The sequence below is a fragment of a genome, unplaced genomic scaffold, assembly GCF_019419815.1.
Source record: "Pyrus x bretschneideri cultivar Hongxiangsu unplaced genomic scaffold, Pyrus_bretschneideri_v1 Contig7, whole genome shotgun sequence".
Classification (NCBI taxonomy): Eukaryota; Viridiplantae; Streptophyta; class Magnoliopsida; order Rosales; family Rosaceae; genus Pyrus; species Pyrus x bretschneideri.
The window spans coordinates 4,207,828-4,224,798 of NW_025999809.1; the positions used below are offsets into that span (position 1 = coordinate 4,207,828).

Genomic DNA, 16,971 nt, shown 5'->3' on the forward strand with positions numbered 1-16,971 from the left:
AGTCCTTTGGTTTGTTTTAGTGTTTTAAATGTTTAGTTTTGCATTCTTTGAGTCTAGTTTAGTGTTTTAAACTTTATTTTACGTTTTTGAGTCAGTTTCCAAGTGATTTTGCAATCCCTCCTAATCCCCGGTTAAGAACGATCCCTACTTATACTTATACTACAATTGATAAAAAGAGGGTTTAATTTGTGTGCGTATAATTCTCGCATCATTGGCATATGAGCTTGAGTTATGGTAATACTGTGACTTGGTTTGAGGAACCCCCATATGTAATTCTTGATCTTTTCTTTGAGGATAGTAATTCCTAATTAATTATGTTGGAGCATGACACTCTTTTTCCCTTCGACCTGATTGAAAACCCTGGCAAAGTTTTTATCGAGGCCCTTTGTTAGCACCATATCCTCATTGATGTACGTATCCATTTCTTATTAATGAATATCATACCTTTTCAAAAAAAAAAAAAAAAAAAAAAAAAACTAACTAACCACAAATCACTTTTAGGTGGTTTTTTTTTTTTTTTTTTGGCAAATGTGGATATAAACGTTTTTAGTTATCATAAAACGCTTTTAATCAACATTTTTAGTTATCATAAAACGCTTTTAATCGTAGTCATAAACAAATTCATAGTCTTACACACTAAAAATAGCTCTTTTTAAATGATGAACATAAAAGGTTTATGCATGCCTTTCAAAATCTTATTTATATGCAACGAAAAATGTTTCCAATTTTCCAGTAAGAAGTTACTTATATTCCAAAAGTTTATTCTATTTTGTCATATTTTATTGGTCAACTCAAAGGTTTTTGTTTTGTTTTGTTGGAAAGGAATATGACCTTAAAAATTATGGTACAGAATCTAAGAGTTAATGCAATGCATATAAAGTTAAGGAAGTGATTTTTACACAATTTTTAACTTCTTACACACTTTTGTTTAATTCTGGATGTTGATTTCATTTGATTCATTCAATCTGATGCTTATAAATAAAGAAAATTGTGTCAAAAACTAAAAAATATGTGAAAATCACGTATTTAAAGTTAGTTCAATCCTTTAGTGATGGTCAAATATTTCCACAAAAAAAAGTCATAGTATACAAGTATATTCCAAAGGACAAATGTTAATTAATATGGCACGATCTTGGTATAAGAGTGATGTTAGATGCCATAATTTTTATATTTTATTATTATTAACATTATTATTAAGGAATCACGAATGTTTAAAGAATCACACATACATACGTACACACACACACACACACACACACACAATATATATATATATATATATATATATGTATATGTATATGTGTGTGTATATATATATGTATATATTAGCAACTGCAATTTAGTCACGTGATATTTCTCTAGGTTTTTTTTTCTTCTTTTGAACAAGTGATATTATCTACACTAAGGGAATGAGGTGGACTTAGCCTCACATTAGGCTATTAATAATGTGGTTCATACTCGCATTTGGCGAGAATTGAACCTAAGACCTCTCACTTAGAAGTGAAGAAGAATATCACTAAATCGTAGTACTTATTGACTTAGGCCATCTCCAACCGAAAGGTCTAGAGGGCTGAAAATAGCTGGAAAACCGTCTCCAACCGAGGGCTAGGCTAGAGGGCTTGTGGGCCCCACGTAATCTGAAAGGGCCAAAGTGCTGGCCGCATAAAGCCAGCCAGCCAGCCAGCTCGAGGCTGGCCAGAAATTCAAAAAATCTTGTCGGATATAACCGACAGGAATGCATTTATATTTAATATAAATACATTCCTATCGATTATAACCGACAGGAATGCTTAAAGAAAATTTTGAATCCAATGACTAGCCTATTAGCCGTTGTATTCAAATTTTTTTTTGTTTTTTTTTTTTTTTGGTTTTTGGTTTTTGGTTTTTTTTGGGCCAATTTGTTTTTTTAAACTCTTAAAAATCTAATTTTTTTTTCCCCTATAAATACCTAAACCATTCATTAAATTTAAGTTCTATTTTTTTGGACCAGTTACCGTTGTAGTTTTTAAATTTAAGTTGATGTTGGGTTTGAATTTAAATTGTTGTAGTTTTTAAATTTAAATTATAAATTATGTTGGGCCCTATGACTTTTTGGCCCTTGGTTGGAGACGGTTTTTTTGTGATATGGCTAAAACGAGCCCTATGGCCCTTTGGCCCTCGGTTGTAGATGGAGTCAAATATGGCCATGTACAGTTCATTAAAATATTAATATCTTAGAGGGCTAGAGGGCTAAAACAAGCCCTCTAGCCAGTCATCGGTTGGAGATGGCCTTAGGTTGAGGATCTAAGATAGTATTGACAACCTTAGGCCATCTCCAACCAATCCGGTCAGAGGGTCAGAGAGCCGAAAATAGCCTGAAATAACATAAAAGCAGTCTCCAACCGAGGGCTAGGTCAAAGGGCTCGTGGGCCCCACAAGCCAAAAAAGAGGAATCAGGCCAACTGGCTGGCCCAAATGAGCTAGCCAGCTAGGCCTGGGCCGGCCTAATTATTTGAAACTAGCGACTAGCTGACGTTATATAGCTGTAGGATTTGATTTTTTTTTTTTTTTTTGGGCCAAATTTTTTTTGAAAACTTTTAAAAAATTCCCATTTTTTTCCCATAAATACCTAAGCCATTCATACACCATTTCTCACATAATTTTCACCGTTCCATACTATCTTACTTCATTCTATTTCAATTCTTCACATTCTATTTTCTTATCTCTTTCAATAATTTTTCCTTCAATTTTTTCAATAATTTTCGAATGGCCACATTTTCAATGAAAGGTAAGGCTTGAACCTGAAAAGAAGATGAAGCTCTTTGCAGGGCTTATAGATGGGTCTCGGAAGATAGAGTGAGGGGGAGTTCTCAAACAAGTGAAGGTGTTTGGACTTGTACGTCCAAAAAATATTATGAGTTCTATGAATGCACCACTCCACCAAATACCCGAAACCACGAAAGTTGTTCTTCAAGATGGAAGAAACATCTTCATAAGTTTGAATAAATGGCATCAAGCACTATTAACGGCCACAAGTAGACTTGAAACCGGCGTCAATTACTATGACGAAGTAAGTGTTTTCACAATTTATTTTAAATATTTAATTATATTACATTTAATTTCATAAATTAATTTTCTTTAATTTTTGTAATTATATTTTCTAGGTATGCCAAGTAGAGGAATTGTATATGGAGGACAACTCGAAACCCTTTCAGCATCACGGTTGTTGGGAAATTTGTAAATGGTGGGTGTTATTTGAAGATCCACCTCAACATAGAGTAGGTCCTACGCCGGTGTTCGGAAATGCATCATCAACTGCAGATGGTGATGAAGATGGATCGCCTACCATTCAAGAAACAAGGGTAGAAAATCGTCTTAGGGTGAAGGTTCCATCTAGGGCTATGGGACGAAATAAGGCCCGAAAATTGAAGGAAAAGGGCAAGGCAAAGGATAATTATGTCTTTCAACAGGAAATGGCAGCCTCTTTGTGATTAATGGCGAAGCAAAATGCCATTACCGTGGAAGAAATAAACTGTAGGCATGAAGAACGGGCTAAACAAATACAAGAAGAGATGGATGATAGGAATATGCAAAGGAACACTTCATGTCACATCCCAGTCCGGCTTCGCTGTAGCACGATATTGTCCGTTTTGGACCCCGACCACACCTTCACAGTTTTGTTTATGGGAACTCACACGATAACTTCCTAGTGGGTCACCTATCATGGGAATGCTCTCGCCCGAACTCGCTTAACTTCGAAGTTCCGACGGAACCCGAAGCCAGTGAGTTCCCAAAAGGCTTGGTGCTATATGGAGGTGGGCATGTACATATAAGGCACATCACCTCCTTATGTCGGGTAATGTGGGATGTTACAACCCACCCCCTTAGGGGTCCAACGTCCTGGTAGGCACACTTGCACCACACAGAAAAGTGGCTCTGATACCATTCTGTCACATTCTAGACTGTTACACCCACCCCTGCTTATAAGGATAATTCTGTAATTCTCCCTAAAAAATTTATAGAATTATCACTTTGGTCCTCATTTTGTTACACAATCAAGATCTGAAAATTTAAATTATTTCTCTACCCTAGGCTGCCACGTGGCAGCACCCCAACTCCCTTACTTTTGTTTCTCTTTTTGGCCCCCTGCCGTGACATCCTTTCCCTTCTTCTTTCTTCTTTTTCTTTTTCTTCTTTTCCTTCTTTTCTTTTGGTTTGTCTGCATCTTTTTCCTTTCTTTTCGAAAACTCCTCCCTTTCTCTCTTCTTCTTCCCCGTGACAACACACACACACACACACAAATACCCACAGTCGCACAACTCAGGAAGAGTCACCATCATCGCCGTTGAAATGCTTCTCTCTCTCTTTCTCTCTCCCCTGCTCGCGGTGCCGGAGTACGTCGAGCATCTCCGGCAAATTTTAGCTTGTTTTCCGGTTGGGTAAGCATGGTTTCTTCCTTTTCAGTCTTGTTAGATGTTGGTTAAATGTAGTTACTGAGATGGGTTCTTGATTTTCCAAGGTTTTGGAGTGCTTTGGCACGGGTGAAGGCACCCAAATTTTCCGGCGAGTGTGTGTGGTTTCCGAGGGATTTTCCGGCCACCACAAGCCGTTACACGGTGAACCCAAGGTATAAACTTACTCCTCTCCTCTAGTGCTTCATTTTGGTACCTAGATCGGGGGCTAGTTCGAGTGTTTGAAGTTGGCCGGAGCTATGGAAGCTCCGGTGGTCTTCTCCGGCGCACCCAGGCCTTCGGGCCGTTCTCTACCCACACCCACGGGCCTTAGGCCCGTTTGGTCTTTGGCCCAATACCCTCACCCTTTCAGTTTTTATTTTTTTAGTTTATTTCTTTTAAAAACCCAAAAGGCCTTAGGGCCTTGGTTGCAGCCCAAACCCATTTCCCCTTTTTAATTAGGCCTTGGGCCGTGAGGTTCAAAAACCCGAACCCATTTTCTGTTAGCCCAAAACCCATCACCCTTTCTGTTGTGGGCCTTTGGGCCGTATGGATTCAAGCCCAACCCAACTCACCTAAAAATCTAAGCCCAAAACCCTAACCCAAAACCCATGACCCGTGACCCTAACCCGTGACCCGTTGACCCGTTGACCGTGACCCGTTGACCGTTGACCTGGTCAACGGTCAACGTTGACTTTGACTTTAACCGGCCAACGGTCAGCGTTGACTTTGACCGTTGATTTTTTGGGTTTTCTTGCGGGACCCATCCTAGGCTAATTTCGACGTTCTGAACCCGTTTCCGATGTCCGTTTTCCCAAATTCAATCATTTGAGTAGAGTTTGACTGAAAGTAACAATTGTGTGTTTAGGTGCGATTCTTAGCGGAGATTTCGTTACTCCTGTTTGGTACGGCTTGCACCATCAGTGTACGGTGAGTGGACCCCTTCTAAAAATGCATGTTTTAATGGTAGAATTGCATACACAGAAAAGCATGACTTTACGATTATGTTTTATGAAACGTTTTGAGATAATATGCTTACTGAGGCTAGTTTGAATTATTACTATTTTTCCTATAACCCATGTTCTTATAGAATATCTGATGGATGACGATATGATATTTAGAACATGTTTAGAACACTTCTTTATAGTATAGATGATGGATGACTTTATACTATGAAGTTGATTTTCAATATATGTATGTTCACTGATTTTATACCTACCTAGTGGTCCTTTCCGCTACGGGACGTAGGGATAGATCCGGTCCGTCCCGAGCGACGGTTTGGTGTTGGCATAGGGCCTGGAGTGTGTTTTCCTCTGACTGTCTGCTCAGAGACGGGGAGCCGGCAAGGGGCCTGAAGTGCATTTTCCTCTGACTGTCTGCTCAGAGACGGGGAGCCGGCATGGGGCCTGAAGTGTTATATCGGACATTCGCTAGTGTTTATTATTTATGCGATTTATGAGTTAAGACATTGCACGACATGCTAGATTTCGGAAAACCTATATTTACCATTATACTTGTGTTTTCATAAACCTGGGGGTTAGTATGTTCATAACTGTTTTACTAGTACTGTATATATAAACTTGGTCCACTCACCTTTGTTTTGCGCCCCCTTCAGGACCTTGGAACGAGGATTACGACCTAAGCTACGAGGCGTTCCCCTACCAGTGATTTGTGTCATATTCGCTCCGCTTCGCCACTTATTGTAATAGCACTTCTTTATTCTTAGTTCTGTTTGTACTCTGTATTAGAATTATGCTCTGGACGTGCTGTGTGTTTACCTAATTTCAATTTTTAGAAGTTGAACTTTTATTTGGGTTTTTAGCCTTTATTACGTACCTTAGTTTATTTTTTTCTCAGTTTTTGTTTTAATTAAATGGTTTCGTCACCCTTCGGGTGTCGGCCAGCACGTGACCATCTCGATGTCTCTAGTACCTCGGGGTCGGGGCGTGTCATAGACCGACTCCGCCGTAGAACGATATTGTCCGCTTTGGGCCACGCCCTCACTGTTTTGTTTCTAGAAACTCACACGAGATCTTCCCAGTGGGTCACCCATTTTGGGAATGCTCTCGCCCGAGCTCGCTTAACTTTGGAGTTATGATGGAACCAGAAGCCAGTGAGTTCCAAAAAAGGCCTCGTGCTAGGTAAAGATGAGAATATACATATAAAGCTTACATGATCCACTCCCCTAGGCAATGTAAGATCTAACAATCCACCCCCTTAGGGGCCCGACGTCTTTATGGGCACACTTCCTAGTAGGTCACCCATCCTGGGAATGATCTCGCCCGAACTCACTTTAACTTCGAAGTTCCGACCAAACCGAAGCCAGTGAATTCCCAAAAGGCCTGGTGCTATATAGATGTGGGCATGTACATATAAGGCACATCACCCCTCTCCGTTAAGCGATGTGGGATGTTACAATCCACCCACTTAAAGGGAACTCGGCGTCTTCGTCGGCACACTCGCACCACAAGACAGAGTGGCTCTGATACCATTCTGTAACATCCTAGACCGGCTCCGCCGTAGCACGATATTGTCCGCTTTGGGCCACACCTTCAAGGTTTTGTTTCTAAGAACTCACACAAGAACTTCCCTGTGGGTCACCTATCATAGAAATGCTCTTGCCCGTACAATATTGTCCACTTTGGGCCACGCCCTCACAGTTTTGTTTCTGGGAACTCACACGAGAACTTCCCAGTGGGTCACCCATCTTGGGATTGCTCTTGCCCGAACTCGCTTAACTTGGGAGTTCCGATGGAACCCGAAGCCAGTGAGTTCCCAAAAGGCCTCACGTTATATGGAGATGGGTATGTACATATAAGGCACATCACCCCCTCTCCGTGGTCGATGTGGGATGTTACAATTCACCCCCCTTAGGGGCCCGACGTTCTCGTCGGCGCACTCGCACCACACGGCAGAGTGACTCTGATACCAAATTGTCACATCCCAGTCCGACTTCGCCGTAGCACGATATTATCCGCTTTGGATCCTGGCCATACCCTCACGATTTTGTTTTTAGGAATTCACGCAAGAACTTCCCAGTGGATCACCCATCCTGGGAATTCTCTCGCTCGAACTCGCTTAACTTCGAAGTTCCAACGGAACCCGAAACTTGTGAGTTCCCAAAATGCCTGGTGCTATATGGAGGTAGGTATGTACATATAAGGCACATCACTCCCCCTCCGTCGAGCGATGTGGGATGTTGCACTTCAGATTACACTATAATGAGTAAGGCCTATTTTGATAAGAAAAAGAGGGAAATTATGGTCCGACGACAGTTGTTTACCTCCGACTATAATCCTACAATGACGGATGATGATGTTGATGATGATTATAAACTTTAAATTTAAGTTGTTGTAGTTTTTAAATTAAAATAATAAATTATGTGTGGCCCTACGACCCTTTGGCCTCGTCGGTTGGAGATGGTTTTTTGTCATAGAGCTATGTTTGGCATATGATCCTCTGGTCCTTCGGTTGGAGATGGTAAGAAATATGACATGGCACTGTTCATTAAAATATTAATTCCTTGGAGGGCTAAAGCGAGTCATCTAGCCATCTTTCGGTTGGAGATGGCCTTACCTCCCAAATCTCCCCATCTTAGTCCAATTTCAAACGGGGTCATGTTTTTCCTATGCAAGCGATATTGTGTATGAAAAGGCATTTGCAACCTTGAATGTAGGATACGGAGCCAATTAAACTTCAAGTCTTGTTGCAGGTTCATGTTTTTATTCACACTTTGAAGATTTGCATAAGTGTCTTATGGTACCGTAGTGGCAGAAAACAATTATGTTTATGCACCATAGCACAGGTTAGATCTTTACTGATCCTGCTTTATCAGGAATTTCCCATCTTAGTCCTCCCATTTAGCAACTAATACTTTAATCCACTAATGCTATCTTTTGTTAAAAAAAAATTAAAAAAATAGAAGCCCATTTAAACTTGTACGAAGAATTATTGAGTTACACCAAACCGCAGGACCTAGCCCATTTGGCCTTTCAACCCATATCTAGTTCGGATCTTGAAAAATTGATTTTGAACCATCCAGTTGCCATTGCTGATCAGTCATCCAACAAACCCATGGATCCTCCACATGGAAGTAGGCCATGGCGGCCATGCTTACTCCACCATCTCCACCACCACCTCCACCATCATCATCACCATCACCCCTTATTCCTCTGCCCTCTCCATCACCAGGTCCACCACCACCATAACCAGTAATGGTCCCTTAACTATAAATCCATTAACATTGGTCCATCAACTCATTAAAATGTGCAGCTATGGTCCCTCAACTAAAAATTCATTACCATTGGTCCCTCAACTTTAATCCAACTGGAGAAATGGTCCCTCAACTTTAACCCAATTGGAGCAATACTCCCTCAACTCTAACCCAATTGTAGCAATGATCATTCCAACATAACTCATTTTGACAAAATTCTAACGAAGTTGACGAAAATGACCATAGATGTATGTTTTGATGAGTTGAGGGATCCCAATTGTAGCAATAATCCTATTAACATAACTTATTTTGACAAAATTCTAACAAAATTGACGAAAATGACCATAAATACACATTTTGATGAGTTGAAGGACCAATGGTAATATATTTTTAGTTGAGGGACCATTATTCTAATTTGATTAAAATTGAGGGACCATTACTACAATTTCCTCTTCCGCAAAATCCAGAACCCCCAGCTGCCGCCGCCATTCCTTTCCCAACCCATTTGAATTCAGAACCTTCTGAGCTCAAAGAAGCGTATTACGACGATCCTACCTCTCAGTAAATGGCTTCAACGTCTTTGCTTCAAGGTCAAAGTATGATTTTCGTCCCTCTGGTTCCAGTTAATTGTTCTAATTCTGCGAGATGAATACATTTTGCATTTTTGCACCTTAACAAACTCCAATTTAGGTTCCCACATGTTGGTTACAAGCTTATTGAACATTTTCTTTTGCTTTAGTTTTGTTTCACGTTTTGAGCTTGGGCAATTCAAGATTTGGTTTTTCATCAATTTGTTAACAGGACATTGCCGGAGTATGGTGAGGTCGATGATGGTGGATTGGAAGAGGAAGAGGATGATGACCCGGTTTTCGTCTTAACAGACGAGTGGAAGGAGTTTTTCGCAAAATCTGGAGCCAAGAGGAAACTAGGTACTTTCTTCTCACTCTCTGCTATCTACCCTCTCACTTTATTTTTGGAAAATCATTTCTACACAACCTTTTGCGGAAATCACTTCCCTTGCATCTCGAGAACACCGACTTCTACGATATGATTTTGTGCTTGGTGAATGTAATTACAGAGAAGCAGCAGGCCAAGAAGAATCTTACATGATAGGTTACTTACAACGGAATCTTTCTGATTTATACAACATTATTGCACTTCCAGTAGGGTGAAAGATCCATTGATAGAGTTCTTCATACATTGAAAGGCGATGGTTTCTCAGTAGCGTTAGCCTTCTCCGGCCATCTATGATTTGTAGGGAAGCTTATTGAGAGCAGAATTAAACCTCTCATCTGGGATCGTTCGGTGGATTTCTTAGAAATCTAGTATCTCCATTGATATGTTTTTCACCTGTCAAAATACGCGTTATAATTAATTCCCAGGGTACGAACAGAAAGAAAGCGCTACACTTACTTGTTATTACCAACTCTGGAGTATGGTGATACACTAAATGCAAGAACTCTATTCGGTCAAAGAAACTAGATTTATAAACAGATCCCACAAGAGTAAGATGATATGCTAAATGCAGAAACAAATAATCTTTTACCACGTTATACAATAATCTACAAGTGACATTGCCAGTGCGCATGCTGGACCGAACGCAACTATATTTTTTCCCCAGTTTCAAGCCATTTGTACAGAAGTTCCCTCAAGAGTAAGCACGCTAGCAATGTACAAGTGCAAGGTCCATCTTGTACGTGTCATTTACAACTCCCCTGTGTATATCAAAAATGTCAAGGTTACCTCACGTTTAAGTTCTAGAGAGCGCGAGAATGTATAAATACAAATACTCATTTATCAGAAACACCAAAGAGGCATTTCTGTATTAAGACTCCTTGACAACAAGCAGTGCCCTAGAGACACAAACCCCTAATAACAAAGTTACGAGTTCCGGGTTTCTGAAGATGATGTGTAAATAAATAAATAGCCACTAGGTAAACATTCAGATACGTATAACAATGTTCGAAAATAAACCACTTGGGAGATTGGGCACTTACCAAGTTAACTGAGTCATACTTATATCGTTTAAGCCTGCATCCTGAAGCAACCTGGAAAGAAATGGAGTGAAATTGTTTTAAAGTAATAATGGAGGGACAAAAGAGAAAATTACTGTACTTAGAGCGTTATCAAGGGGGAACTAAGCAGATAAAGAAATATTCATCTCCGCAATCATCCGTTCATCAACACTGAGAAAAAGTACTTACTGAGACAATGAGCGATACGGATGGTATTCAACCAGATAATAGTTGAGAGCTTCTAAAATCTTCATTTCCATTTCAAGTATGTCTCTGATCTCATATCTATACTTATCATCGGTATCTGTAAAAGAAATGTTTCAGATTGTCCGTCAGTGCTTCAATAATAAAGGGTGGTGCTATCCACACACCTATTTTTACTTACCACGTACCCTTTGTTAATTTTTGCCCCTTGATCTTCTTCAATTAATTCTATCTGATGGCCGGAAATTAAGAGGGTGTGTGGGAGGTAAAAGAGGTGTGCAGATGGCACCACCCATAATAAATAGAACGACAACAAGTAAATCATAACAAAAATTGGACAAAGGAATCTATTGTTTTCAGCAACCAATACTTACAAATCTTTCTTTCTTATGTAAAATACTAGAAGTTTAGCTTGCACTGTGCTTTCTTCTGCTTTTGATGCCAGGTACAGGCAGGTTACAAGACGTGGATCATACTCAGACATACTCTTCCTGAAGCAATAACGAGATGTTATGCTTGAAAAGAAAAATCACATCTAAAATTCAAAGTCCTGCAACGATAGACTACGAAACGGCAAGCCCAAAGAAGGGAATGTCAACAATAACTGTATGGTGAATTGAGACAAAGTTGCGTTGTGAACCCAGAATACAACACATCGGAGCAATGCAATCATAATAGAATAAAGATTGAACATCCATACGTAAGCATACATTGCACTGAACTTTTTGGGGGAATAAGTACTAGAAATTTGATAATAAGCAGGGTGAACTATATGCAGATGAAAACAAACAGACAATGGGCACGTAAAATCATGATTGACAATCAATTAGTGGAGGATATGCCTAGGTTAGTAGTTATTGTGATAATCAGTTCAGAGGCAAAAAAACGTAGCTTAGCTAAAGAAATGAGAAACTTAACAAATATGAACTCAATCATGAAAGGAAGGATTTGGGGGTTAAGTTTAACAGTCTCAGGACTATCAGAAGAGAACAACCACAAATAAGGAATAAACCATGCTAGTGACTGAGCATTTCTCCTACAATAAGATAATTAGTTAACGTACTTGGTGTACACTCGTCTCATATACGTAACTGCGGTAGCTACAACCCTGAAAACAGTAAATAAGAAATCAGATAGATAGGCAGAAGTGAATTAAGAATTTTCCTGAACATAAAGTAGATGGGGAAATTAGCCCGACCTTTGTCTCACTTTTACATGTTGGGCCAATTTTGATATATCCGAAAGAAAGGAAAAGGAAAAAGAGCAAAAAATGAATAATTCATAGTAAGGCAGATATGAAAAACATAGTGAGCGATCAGCAGTACTATGAATGTGTATGTAAGCAACATACATTAATCTTGCAGCAGAAGCTCTATGGCGGAGAGTCCCATCGCATCAAAAGAACCATATGATAAACATTTTAAGGAAATCGCTTCAAGAAAGAAAGCAAAAGCCAAGAACACCAACGCACCATATGACCAACTTCAAAGGGAAATTACTCTAGTTTTCCTGAGAAGTTGTCATATGATCGCATCAAAAGAACCATATGATAAACATTTCGTCATACACATCAGATTTTTGAAGAACTAAATCATATAAGTGGTTTACTTATTCATATGAATCGGAATAAAAATCAATGTGATTACTAAAATGTCCATATTCTAGTAATCTATTTTATATGCTAATTCTTGTTTGTTTATCTTTCGGTGAAATTTTATTTTGTAATTCTTTTAATTTTTTTTTTTTGATTTTTTTTTTCTTTTGAGAGAATATAACTTACATGAATCCCATCAAATTTTTGATTTTGTTGAAAATACTAATGGGTAATGAATGCCCACAGTATTGAATACCTGCCACAACATTGAAAACATTGCCAAAGTGTTGAAAACCTTGGCAGAATATTGATATGTGGAGAACATATTGTCAAAGATGCGTGCTTGGAGTTGCTCTATAAATAGAGCACTCCGTATACTTTCAATGAAGAGAGAGCAGAGAAAGAAAGAGAGGAAGAGGAGAGGAGAGAATACATAGAGTTATCTTTGTACTCCTATTATTTCAAATTATAATGAAAGCATCATTGCTACCCGAGGACGTACTCCAGTCACACTGACTGTAGAGGAACCTCGTAAATTTTGTGTCTTATTTTATTTATTCCACTATACACACATCGTCGATTTTACAACACGTTATCAGTACGAAAAGCTCTCATGTCAGTGGAAAGCACAACGCCATAAATCCGGTAAAGCACTATCCACCTTTCAACTCCGTCATCTAAAATCTCACAAAATAAAAGGTATGTCCATTTTTCGTCTCTCCCACTGCACCAGAAGCGCCCCACCGAATTCCGGTGAGAATTGAAATTTACGACCTGAAGTCGTCACGAGATGATAAAACTCGTACTTGACAACTGGTTTCCAGAGATCCAGAAGAATCTCATCAGACTTGGAAACCTAGATCACGTTGTTTTCGACGAATCTTGAGAACACCCATGAATACTTGGTTGTTTGAGATGGTGATGGCAAGAATGAATCCACACAGGTCTCCCTCTCTTGTGCCTCCATCAACCCCACTGTTATCTATGTCTCTGTAGGGAGGTTCTTGCTTAATGATGCCATGTTCCCTGGGTCATGCAAGAACAACGCCAGTCTCTAGTAGCCTTTTGGATTGAATTGAATTTGAGCAACCTCCATAACTACCCAGCTGGCCCTGCGTTTCGAGACTGGCAGAGACAGAGAAGGAAGGATAGAAAATGGGGATTGATAGAATGACAAGGCACATGTGAAGAAGAAAAAAGGGATGTTGACTGCAACATAAGAAAAAAAAAAAAATATATATATATATATATATATATAAGATGATTTGAATAATGCATGACACCATTTGGTCAAAATCATATAAATGGTTTCTGTTGGTGCATGGCACCATGTTGCAGAAATAAGAAAAGTAACAATAGTAAAGTTTGAATAAATGCTGACAAAAGAAAGAAAAATAATAAATAAAAGGAGATATGATACTTCTTGTTATTTATGTGAATTGGTGTTGGTTTAAAACCCTTTCACAAGTTTTATTTCCTTTAAAGCAATTTATTTATCATGGACGGTTTTACCGCCTACTGCTTTAAGTTTTGATTTATGTGAATGGTGCTGAATTAAAGTCCTTGTCACAAACTTTATTTACTTAAATGCAATTTATTCATTATGGCTAGAATTACCGCCTATTGTTTTAATTTAATTTATTGTACTTCTTTTTGTTACGATAAGTACATACTGGACCCGAAGTTCCTTGATCAGATCAGAACCTGTAGTTTCTTGATCCTCATCATATAAAAATGATTGGACCTGAAGTTCCATCAAACAAAAAGATCGGGCATGAAGTCCCTTGATCCTCAAGATCAGGACATGAAGTTCTTTGATAAGTACCTTAAGTTTGAAGTGCCGCAGTGCCTCAACTTAATTGCAATAAAAGCCATAAGAATCTTAGTCTACAGACTATTAAATAAGGACCAGAAGTTCCTTATGTCCATACTCAAAAATGGTTTAGCAGAAGCATTTATTAAGCGGATGAAATAGATTACCCGCGCTCTGCTCACGAAAATAAAATTGCCCGTTTTTACATGGGTACATGTCATTTTACATGATGCATTATTGATTTGGTTGAGACCTGTTGACAACCATCAATACTTCTTAGTACAACTCGTGTTTGGGAACCAGCCAAACATTATATATTTACGAGTTTTTGGTTGTGTTATCTATATGCCTATTGCACTGCCACAACATACTGAAATGAAGCATCATTGCGGATTAGGCATTGATGTTAAACATCATCTATCATTCAATATTTAAAACCCTTGATTGGGGATATATTTACCGCGTGGTTTGCGGACTGTCATTTTGATAAGACAGTTTTCCTGCCGTTAGGGGGAGAAAATAACTTTGTTTCAGAAGAACGATGAGCAAATATCATTCCAAAAGAATGATGAGAAAAAACTGTTCCAGAAGAACGAAGAGAATTTGTCGTATTTTGATTCATGAAGCAATCAATATACAAACAAAGTGAGAATAATTGAATGATGCAACGATATGCAAATCAAATGCCAGATGCATTTAATGATGTAACGAAAGTGATAAAATCACATATGCTTGCTGCAAATGTGCCTACAAGAATTAATGTCCCTATTGGACAAAATAATATGGCAGCAAATGATTTATTTGTTGCACGCCTGAAGCGTGGCAGATCCTCAAACTCAAAAGGTTTAGTCCTTCAAAAGAAGAAGAATATGGCACTACTAAAACTATTGCATTCCCGAAGCATAACTGTCGCATACCAGAAGCATGACAGTTGCTGCAAGGATACTTGTCCCGGAAAGGTCAATCCGCGGACATGAGAATATTGATGTCTCATGCATGAAGCATGATAGACGTATAGGTTCCAATGACTCAACTCCCGAAATGGAGATTAAAATTCAAGCTCTATAATGCTCAAGAGGAGGTTATGATCCACATTCTCTAAATTATAACTATCCTGGAAGAGATAGTGTAATGCCCTTGAAGAGGCAATGGATATCCCAAAAGAAATGAAAAGTTTTTATGCATGCGCATGCACATGAGAATATGGGATCACAAATTGATGATAACCAATGATAATTTTGGTTTTTACAAGTAGCTACTAAATTCATCAATGAGCTATGGTGATATTGAGTCCCGTTCTTTTTCCATCAACAAAATTATGGGCCAAAATGGAGAAAGGCAATTCCATTATAATTTTGTAAGAACGTGGAAAAATAGACCTATATACTTGGATACAATACAAATAGCCAAAAGATGTTGAACCTAGAAGGTTACATATGAGCATTTGTAATACTATGAAATACACTCACATGATATGACACGAGATTGTAAAGGAGTTCATATGAATGGAGAATTATATACGAAGGGTTATGAGTCGCCCACATCATATCTCCATGAGTAAATCCCTCAAATATACATGGAAGCGAATTGCTCTGTATAAATCCTAAAGGAAAATGTGTCATGAAGTGTAGAAAATCCCTGAAGGATTCAAATTGCTTGAAGAAAGCCCCGAAAGGGTAAAGCATAAAATATGTACTCAATACCAATATATGATATAAATTGCCTTAGTGAGTACTTTTATTATGGTATTGTTGCAACATACTAAAATCTCTTGCAAGAGTTGATGATATTAAATTGGGACTCCTGAAGAGTCAAGAAAGGTTATAAAGTGTTGAGATAAATATTGTTTCGAACTGCAAAAACGAACAATATGCCAACACGAATCTTATCCATGATGTTTGTGATATTAAAGAATCATATGGATTGAAGATTATGAGTTGAATACTCAAATGATTTAGACACTAAGAATGATCATTTATCTTCACGAGGGTAAAGATACATTGATACTTGGTCCAGAAGTACCACATCTTAGTGAAATATATGCTTTATTGTATTTAACACAATACACTGAATGAAATAAAGCTTATATTAATATATCTCCGAGAAATTACATACACATGAGTTAAAACATACAAACAGAAGGGAACCTTCACAAAGGTTGCTCATGTGAAACCTCAGTACTCGGAAGTACCCCAGAAGGGGAAAACACCAGAAGTTGATTATTTGAAGTCTCAATACTTGGTGGAACTCCAGACAGCTAAGACAATGGATGTCTTTGGAATAAAGACTCGAACCCCCAATTGTCATTTTGAGTCCGACCTTCGGATTCTAGTAGCTGGTCGAGCTTTCTTTTCATGCTCGTAGAGTAATTATTTGCAAGCATGTGTAACACTCTATTCTCATGCTTGAGCCCTCTAATCTCTTGTTTAAGACTTGCAACCTCAGCCATTAATGATTCAACTTGGTGAGTTCGAGCAAGCAGGCGCTGGCCCATATTGGATACAAAGCTCGCACATTGAACACTGAGAGCCAATGAGTCTTGAACGGCCGCCTCATCAGACCGGTTTGAAAGGATTCTGTTGTCCTTTGGAGTGAGAAGATTCCTGGCTACCACTGTAGCAGTTATGTTATTCTTCATCACAGAGTCCCCAACCGTAAGAGGACCATTAGAAGACGAGAAGGACGGGCGCCATATGTTATCT

At 38.8% G+C, this 16,971-nt stretch overlaps 3 long non-coding RNA genes across 3 annotated transcripts; 2 read left to right on the forward strand and 1 right to left on the reverse strand.

The window, feature by feature from the left end:
- The first annotated feature begins 4,210 nt into the window (after positions 1-4,210).
- On the forward strand, positions 4,211-5,385 carry LOC125472620. The gene is made up of 3 exons (XR_007254540.1): positions 4,211-4,418; positions 4,499-4,606; positions 5,299-5,385. It is a non-coding gene; the product is annotated as an uncharacterized LOC125472620 (long non-coding RNA).
- Positions 5,386-9,117: 3,732 nt separating this feature from the next.
- Positions 9,118-9,860, forward strand: LOC108868242. Its single transcript, XR_007254456.1, has 3 exons — positions 9,118-9,239; positions 9,445-9,572; positions 9,722-9,860. It is a non-coding gene; the product is annotated as an uncharacterized LOC108868242 (long non-coding RNA).
- Positions 9,624-12,095, reverse strand: LOC103961423. The gene is made up of 7 exons (XR_007254454.1): positions 12,061-12,095; positions 11,926-11,970; positions 11,237-11,353; positions 10,848-10,962; positions 10,641-10,691; positions 10,190-10,358; positions 9,624-9,993 (listed from the first exon to the last, which is right to left on the reverse strand). It is a non-coding gene; the product is annotated as an uncharacterized LOC103961423 (long non-coding RNA).
- Between the last annotated feature and the right edge of the window lie 4,876 nt (positions 12,096-16,971).